Below are 7,174 nucleotides of genomic sequence, written 5' to 3'. Positions count from 1 at the left end.
GACTATTGACTTGTTTGGAAGCGGATTAGCTCCAGTACAAATTTGACACGGAGTAATTACTACTCTATTGACTATTGAATTTCTCCCTATAGTATACTCTGACGATTAGAAATTTAAATTTGACACGGAGTAATTACTACTCTATTGACTATTGAATTTTTCCCTATAGTATACTCTGACAACTAGAAATTTAAATTTGACACAGAGTAATTACTACTCTATTGACTATTGAGTATTTAAAGGACATCTTTTACCAGAATATGTCTCAATTTCTCCAAAAAGTAGAGTAATGATTTATTTCCATTTTAAATTTCATGTTTGTAAAAATACCATCACATAAATTAAGACGGATAAAATAAATAAATTTTGACCAATTCTTTCTATTCACTTGCCGATATGTGAATGAGATTTAATGAAACAGATTTGAAGAAAAAAACTTTTGAGATGCAAAAGAAAAGGACCTCACAAACAAGGCAAGTTGTATATATCAATAAGAAAAAACCGAAAATTAATTCCTAGAACAACTCACAAACCGTGAATTATGCTGCATGCATTTATACTTCCTTTGCAGTATGTAATGGCCTAAAAATTTGAAAGGAATTTGCAAAATTCTTATTTCATCACTCTACAAGAAAATACACTCAAGGGTCATGTATGTCTCCAAATTCAGAGATGGATCCAGAATTTGACGATTACGGGTATCACTGCTTTTAATGCAACTGACGAGATTGAATATGGAGTGTACATTTCGTCTCAAGAAATTATGCTTCCTCTAGTTGGTGTCTAAATGAACTAGTTAAAATTCTCGAATGCAAAGAGAAATTAAAGCAGATGGTTTTGCCTGTTTTCTATGATGTTGATCCTTCTGAAGTGCGAAAGCAAACTGGGTTATTTGGGGAAGATTTGGCAAAACATAAGGAGCGATCAATTGGGGCTCAAAGGGTAGAGAAATGGAGAGCTGCACTTACTGAAGCTGCAAATTTATCTGGATGGGATTTGCAAAATGTTGCTGACATTTTCTTGATTCAACTATATAATTTCATTTGTTATTTGTTCAATTGTTTATAGGATGTGATACTAACCGTTCAAAAGAGTTTAAGTTCTATGCATTAACAGTATCGAAATATTTACACTATCAATATATATATAACTTAAATTATTTCTTAAAATATCCTGTGTGACGCGGTAAGTTATCTATTTTGTTGCTTAGATTCATTCCACTGTGTTATGTCTTGGCTATCGATTTTGATTTGTTCAAATATTTTCAAATATCAAAGTTTTATTTACTGGAGTAGTATTTCTTATAATTTTTTGTTTTTGCTAAAAAAATCTGTAGGCATGAGGCAAAGTTTATTGAAACAATTATACAGCAAGTCCTACAAGAGGTCAACCAGACACCTCTAGATGTTGCTTGGCACCCAGTTGGAGTAGATTCTCGTGTCAAAGATATAGAGTTGTTATTGCAAAATGAATGTGAAGATGAAGTTCGCATGATTGGTATTCACGGAGTTGGTGGCATAGGGAAAACAACTCTGGCAAAAGCTATCTACAATCAAATGTTTCGACTCTTCGATAGTAGTTGCTTCCTTTCAGATGTTAGATCAGAAGCTGAAGAATTTGGTCTTGTCAAGCTACAAGAGAAACTTCTTCGAGGGCATCAAAGTTGGCAGTGTTGCTCAAGGCATCAATCTAATCAAAGCAAGGCTTGGGTCAAAGAAGGTTCTAATTGTTCTTGATGACGTGGACCACAAAAACCAATTAGAATCCTTAACAAGAGAAAGAAGTTGGTTTGGTTCGGGTAGTTTAATAATCATTACAACCCGGGACAAGCGATTGCTATTTCGGCTTGGAGAAAAAGAGAGATATGAGGCTGAACTATTAAATGTCAATGAAGCTATGTTACTTTTTTTTGGGCATGCTTTTGACAGTCATTTTCCACCAGAAGATTATGTTAATTTGGCACGAGACATAATCAAATATTCAGGTAGGCTACCATTAGCTCTTGTGACATTGGGGTCACATTTACAAGGAAGTTCTATAGAAGAATGGGGATATGAATTCGAAAAACTAAGAGCAATTCCTCATTGTGATATCCAAAAGATTCTCAAGATAAGCTTTGATGGACTTGATGATGAAACACAGACTATTTTCCTCGATATTGCATGCGCCTTTTATGGGTTTCGTGAGGATAAAGTTACCGAAATATTAAATGCATGTGGCTTTCATGCTAGAAGTCCAATTGCTACTTTACTTCAAAAACACTTGCTCCAAAGATGTTGGCATGGTTTGGTGATGCATGATCTCGTGCGTGATATGGGAAGAGAAATCGTTCGCATGGAATCAGCTCGACACCCTGGAAAACGGAGTAGATTGTACATCCCTCAAGAAGTTCGTGATGTTCTACAAGGAAATGAAGTCAGTAAATCCATCATATTTATCTTGGTTATATATATTTTCAATTAAATTGTTTCTTGCTTATAATCTTTGTTGTCATCATAAAAGAACACCTATTTAACAATTATCCAAATTTGGTGATGCATATTTCTTATTAAATTCTTATAACTAACATGCTTATGGACATAGATCATAGTATCTCCACGATTAATTGTTCAAAGATATTTGACTTTACTTAACTAAATGCGAAAATTAAGCTTGCTCGAAGAAATCAGGCATGCAAACGTTTGAAAACTGTTGAATAGGTACATATGTGACATTATTTCTAGAAGGATATATACAAAATATTCTTTTAAATATATTCTATCTTCAATTGGCGCTATTATCAGGTTTCTAAATGCAATTTGTTCTCTTTATTCATGTTTTTTTTTCCTTTGATATTATCATGTGAACTTATTGAATGTTGCTAGCTAGTTTTGAAAGGCTCTCATCTTTGCTTTTTGAGCATTTTAAATTTGTTTAACATCCTCTAATGTGTAAGTTCATTTTTGTTGATACATGGTGTATTCTCTTTGTTTGTCCACCAATTTGTATAAAGCATTTTTCTCCCTTAATTTTTGGGACTTAACATGAGCTTAAGTTACTTTTCTTTTTACTAAGCTACAGGGTTCCGAAAATGTAGAAGTACTGAAGGTAGATCCAGAGACATTAAAGGGAGTGAACTTGAGCACCAAAGCATTTGAGCAACTGAAGAATCTTAGGGTGCTTATAATCAATGAGTTACATATTAGTGGAGATTTTGGGCTGTTATCCAAGAAGCTCAAATGGTTGTCTTGGCAAAATTGTCCTTTAAGATATATACCATCAAATTTTCCTTCTGAGAATCTTGTAGTTTTAGATATGAGGGGCAGTAATATGAAAGAATTTCGATTGAATTTGCAGGTTTGTTACTCAATTTTACAATTTCATGTGTACTGTTATTGCCACTGAGTGAAAGAAAATGTTAATTGAAATTATATTTGGTTTACTTTTAGTTTTGTAGAAGTTTGAAGAAGCTGAGCGAGCAACTCAGAAGGACTCCAAACTTCAACGGTTCACGAAGTCTTGAGACTTTGCTGCTTGGTGGTTGCTCAAGTCTGATTGAGATCCATCCATCAATAGGAAATTTGGACAGACTAATTAAACTAGATATGTCTCATTGCGAAAAACTTAGGGATCTTCCAAGCAGCATATGCCAGCTAATATCCCTTGAAGAATTGTTCATTCATCACTGCTCCTCTATAAAAACACTGCCAAAGAACCTTGGAGATATGAAAAGTCTAACATTTCTTTATGCAGATAATACAGGTATAAAAAAATTGCCTAGATCTATTGAAATGCTGAGAAATCTTGTAACTTTGAGAGTGGGAGGTCAAGAGTTAGAGGCCAAAATGAGTATTTCTGGAAGAGGAGTCCATCGGATACAATATTCCTTGCTAACTTTTGTAATCGAATTGAGCCTTAGATACTGTAATTTGTCCGATGCTGATATTCCTAGGGATGTTGGGAGCTTATCCTCCTTAAAGTTTTTAGATTTGAGTGGCAACAGTTTCCATTGTCTACCCTTTGATTTTTCTAAGTTACGAGTATTGAAGAAGTTGTGTTTGAATGACTGTGAGAATCTTCAAACACTCCCGTCAGTATCAAATTTAGAGAATTTTGGACATCTTGAACTTCAAAATTGCCAACAATTGGTCAAGATTACACAGTTGGACAACCTCCCTTCTGTACGGCTGATCAACATGAATAATTGTAGTTCTCTGCAGAATCCATTCAATGAAGGCTTCTTTAGTGCACCTGCTGTATATGCATATAGAAAAGATCGATATATGGTTAGTCTCTCTCTCTCTCTCTCTCTCATATTAATGATCTTAAGTCTTTGTCCGATGCAGGGTCCTTTAGAAATTTATCTCGAATGCAAGGAGATTCCAGAATGGTGCAGCAATCAAGTAACAGCTTCATCTATGTGTTTGACTATGCTGACACATAATAATAATGAGTATAACTTCTTAGGAATGGTTCTCTGGCTTGTTTGCGACTTTTTGGATGTAGCCCCTTTTCCAAGCTTCAGGATTAGTATTGCCCATATAGAGCCTTCAAGTATTCCATGGAATAATATTGGAATAGTTGATGGACACAGAGAACTGACATGTGTATATTACATTTCTTATTTAAGTGAACTTTATTATGGCGAGATGATTAAAGGCGGGGAAAGGATAGAAGTGTGGTCCGAAGACGTCGCAGTAAAGAAGATAGGGATCAATCTGTTATATTTAGACCAAAATGGTAAAGTTATATCTCTGCCGTGAGACGTGGATCATTCGTATTCTTGAGTATCCAAAAAGAGTTTCAACAGGCTTATCAACTCCTCCATGTACCGGTTAAAATTCTTGAATGCAAAGAGAAACTAAAGCAGATGGTTTTGCCTATTTTCTATGATGTTGATCTTTCAGAGGTACGAAAGAAAATTGGGTTATTTGGTGAAGCTTTGGCTAAACTCAAAGAATGATCAATTGGAGCTCAAATGGTGGATAAATGGAGAGTTGCACTTACTGAAGCTGCAAATTTATCTAGATGGGATTTGCAAAATGTTGCTGACGGGTATACTTTCTTGATACAACTATATAATTTTATTTGTTATTTGTTCAATTGTTTATACGATATGATACTAACGGTTAAAAAGAGTTTAAGTTTATACATTGAAATTATTGAAATATTTACACTATCAATATATATAACTTAAATTATTTCTTAAAATATTGTAACGACCCGCCCGGTCGTATCATGAGCTACAGCCCCGTTTTTCCCATTTCTGCTTCCTTATGTGTTGTTCAGCTGCATTTCATCATATCATGTTGGTTGTTTTGTGTTTGGAGTGGTCTTGGAGTGGAATGAGACACTTAGTCTCTTATTTAGAAGCTTAAGTTGGAAAAGTCCGAATGTTGACTCATGTGTAGAAGATCTCGGATGTGAATTTTGATGGTTCAGATAGCTTCGTTAGGTGATTTTGGACCTAGGAGTGTATTAGTAATGTAATTTGGAGGTCCGTGGTAGATTTAGGCATGAATTGGCAAAATTGAAAATTTGGCGTTTTCCGATTGGTAGTGGAAATCTTAATATAGGGGTTGGAATTGAATTCCGGAAATTGGAGTAGGTCCATTATGTCATTTGTGATGTGTGTGCAAAATTTCAGGTCATTCGGGTGAGGTTTGATAGGTTTCGGCATCGTTTGCGGAATTCGGAAGTTTGGAAATCCTTAGGTTTGAATCCGAGGGTGATTTGGTGTTTTGATGTTGTTTCGAGCATTCCGAAGGTCGGCATAAGTTTGAATGGTGATATCTGACTTGTTGGCATGTTTGGTTGAGGTCCCGAGGGCCTCAGGATGATTTCGGGAGGTTGACGGATCAAGGATAGGATTTGAGGAAGTGCTGAAGAATTTCCTTCAGTTGTCATAACCGCACCTGCAGAGTGGGAACCGCAGGTGCGAGGTCCGCAGAAGCGCATAAGCAGCCGCAGATGCGGCCATAGGTGAGAAGGCTAGGAGCCGCAGGTGCGCGCAAGGGACCGCACCTGCGTGATCACAGATGCGACGTTTTGACCACAGAAGCAATTTTCGAGGTTTAAGTGAAAACTGCACCTGCGATGGATTTTCCGCAGGTGCGGCATCGCAGAAGCGTTTTATGGACTACATATGTGGAAGTTCTGGGCAGAAAGTATATAAGATCTCCTTCGCGAATTTCAGTTCATTTTCCACCTTTTTTGGAAGGTATTGGTGTTTTTGAGGGCGACTTTGAGGAGGAATTCAAGGGTTTATCAGCAAGGTGAGTGGCTTGAGCCCTAATACTTTTATATGTGGTGATTTTCCGTTGTTTAATCATGAAATTTGTGGAAAATTAGGGATAAATTCGGGGAATTAGGGCTTGAAATTGGAGAGTTTAATTTGAGGATTTGAGGGGTCATTCGACGTCGGATTTTGATGGTTTTGGTATGTATAGACTCGTGAGTGAAAGGAGTTTCTAGTTTTGTAATTTTTATTGGATTCCGAGATGTGGGCCTGGGGGCCGGGTTTGAGTCCAATTCGGGACTCTTGGTCTAATTTGATAATTTTCGTGTGCAATTCATTCCTTTAGCGTATATTGATGATAATATATTGATTTTGGTTAGATTCGAAGCATTTGGAGGCCGAGTCGAGAGGCAAGGGCATCGCGGGTTAGAGTTTTGTCCGGTTTGAGGTAAGTAATGATTGTAAATCTTCTCCTGAGGAGATGAAACCCCGGATTTCATATCGTTTCACTACTTTGAGGTGACGCACACGCTAGATGATGAGCGTGAGAGCGTGCACCGTTGGGGATTACGACTTGGTCCGTCCCGTAGCGACTATTAAGTTGCGTACTTGATTGGAAACTATTTGATACCTATGTGTTTTGGAAAGTATTACTATGTTTTGGGATGAATGCCATACTTGGGCCTCGTGCCAAGTTGTTTTGGACCCTTAGGGGCTTTTACTACTATTCCTCACTGTTTTTATTTAATATCTGTCCTCAGTCATGCTATGTTTTACTAATTTCATAACTCAGTCTTATTTACTCCGTTTTGATGCATAAAATAATATTTTGGGCTGAGCATCCTATTCTATTGATAGCCCGGGTGGCTTGACAGGTTTCTGACTAAGTGAGGCCAAGGACCTGTGTTGTGAGGATATCATGGGATCGGGCTACGCGCCGCAGCATGTTGTACTGAT

The 7,174-nt window shown here is 36.9% G+C and overlaps 1 pseudogene; it reads left to right on the top strand.

Annotated features, from left to right (window-relative positions):
* Positions 1 to 281: 281 nt before the first annotated feature.
* On the top strand, positions 282 to 5,162 carry LOC109243147 (annotated as a pseudogene).
* Positions 5,163 to 7,174: the final 2,012 nt, after the last annotated feature.

The sequence above is a fragment of the Nicotiana attenuata genome, unplaced genomic scaffold (assembly GCF_001879085.1).
Source record: "Nicotiana attenuata strain UT unplaced genomic scaffold, NIATTr2, whole genome shotgun sequence".
Lineage (NCBI taxonomy): Eukaryota > Viridiplantae > Streptophyta > Magnoliopsida > Solanales > Solanaceae > Nicotiana > Nicotiana attenuata.
This window is presented reverse-complemented; position numbering and strand designations above follow the sequence as displayed.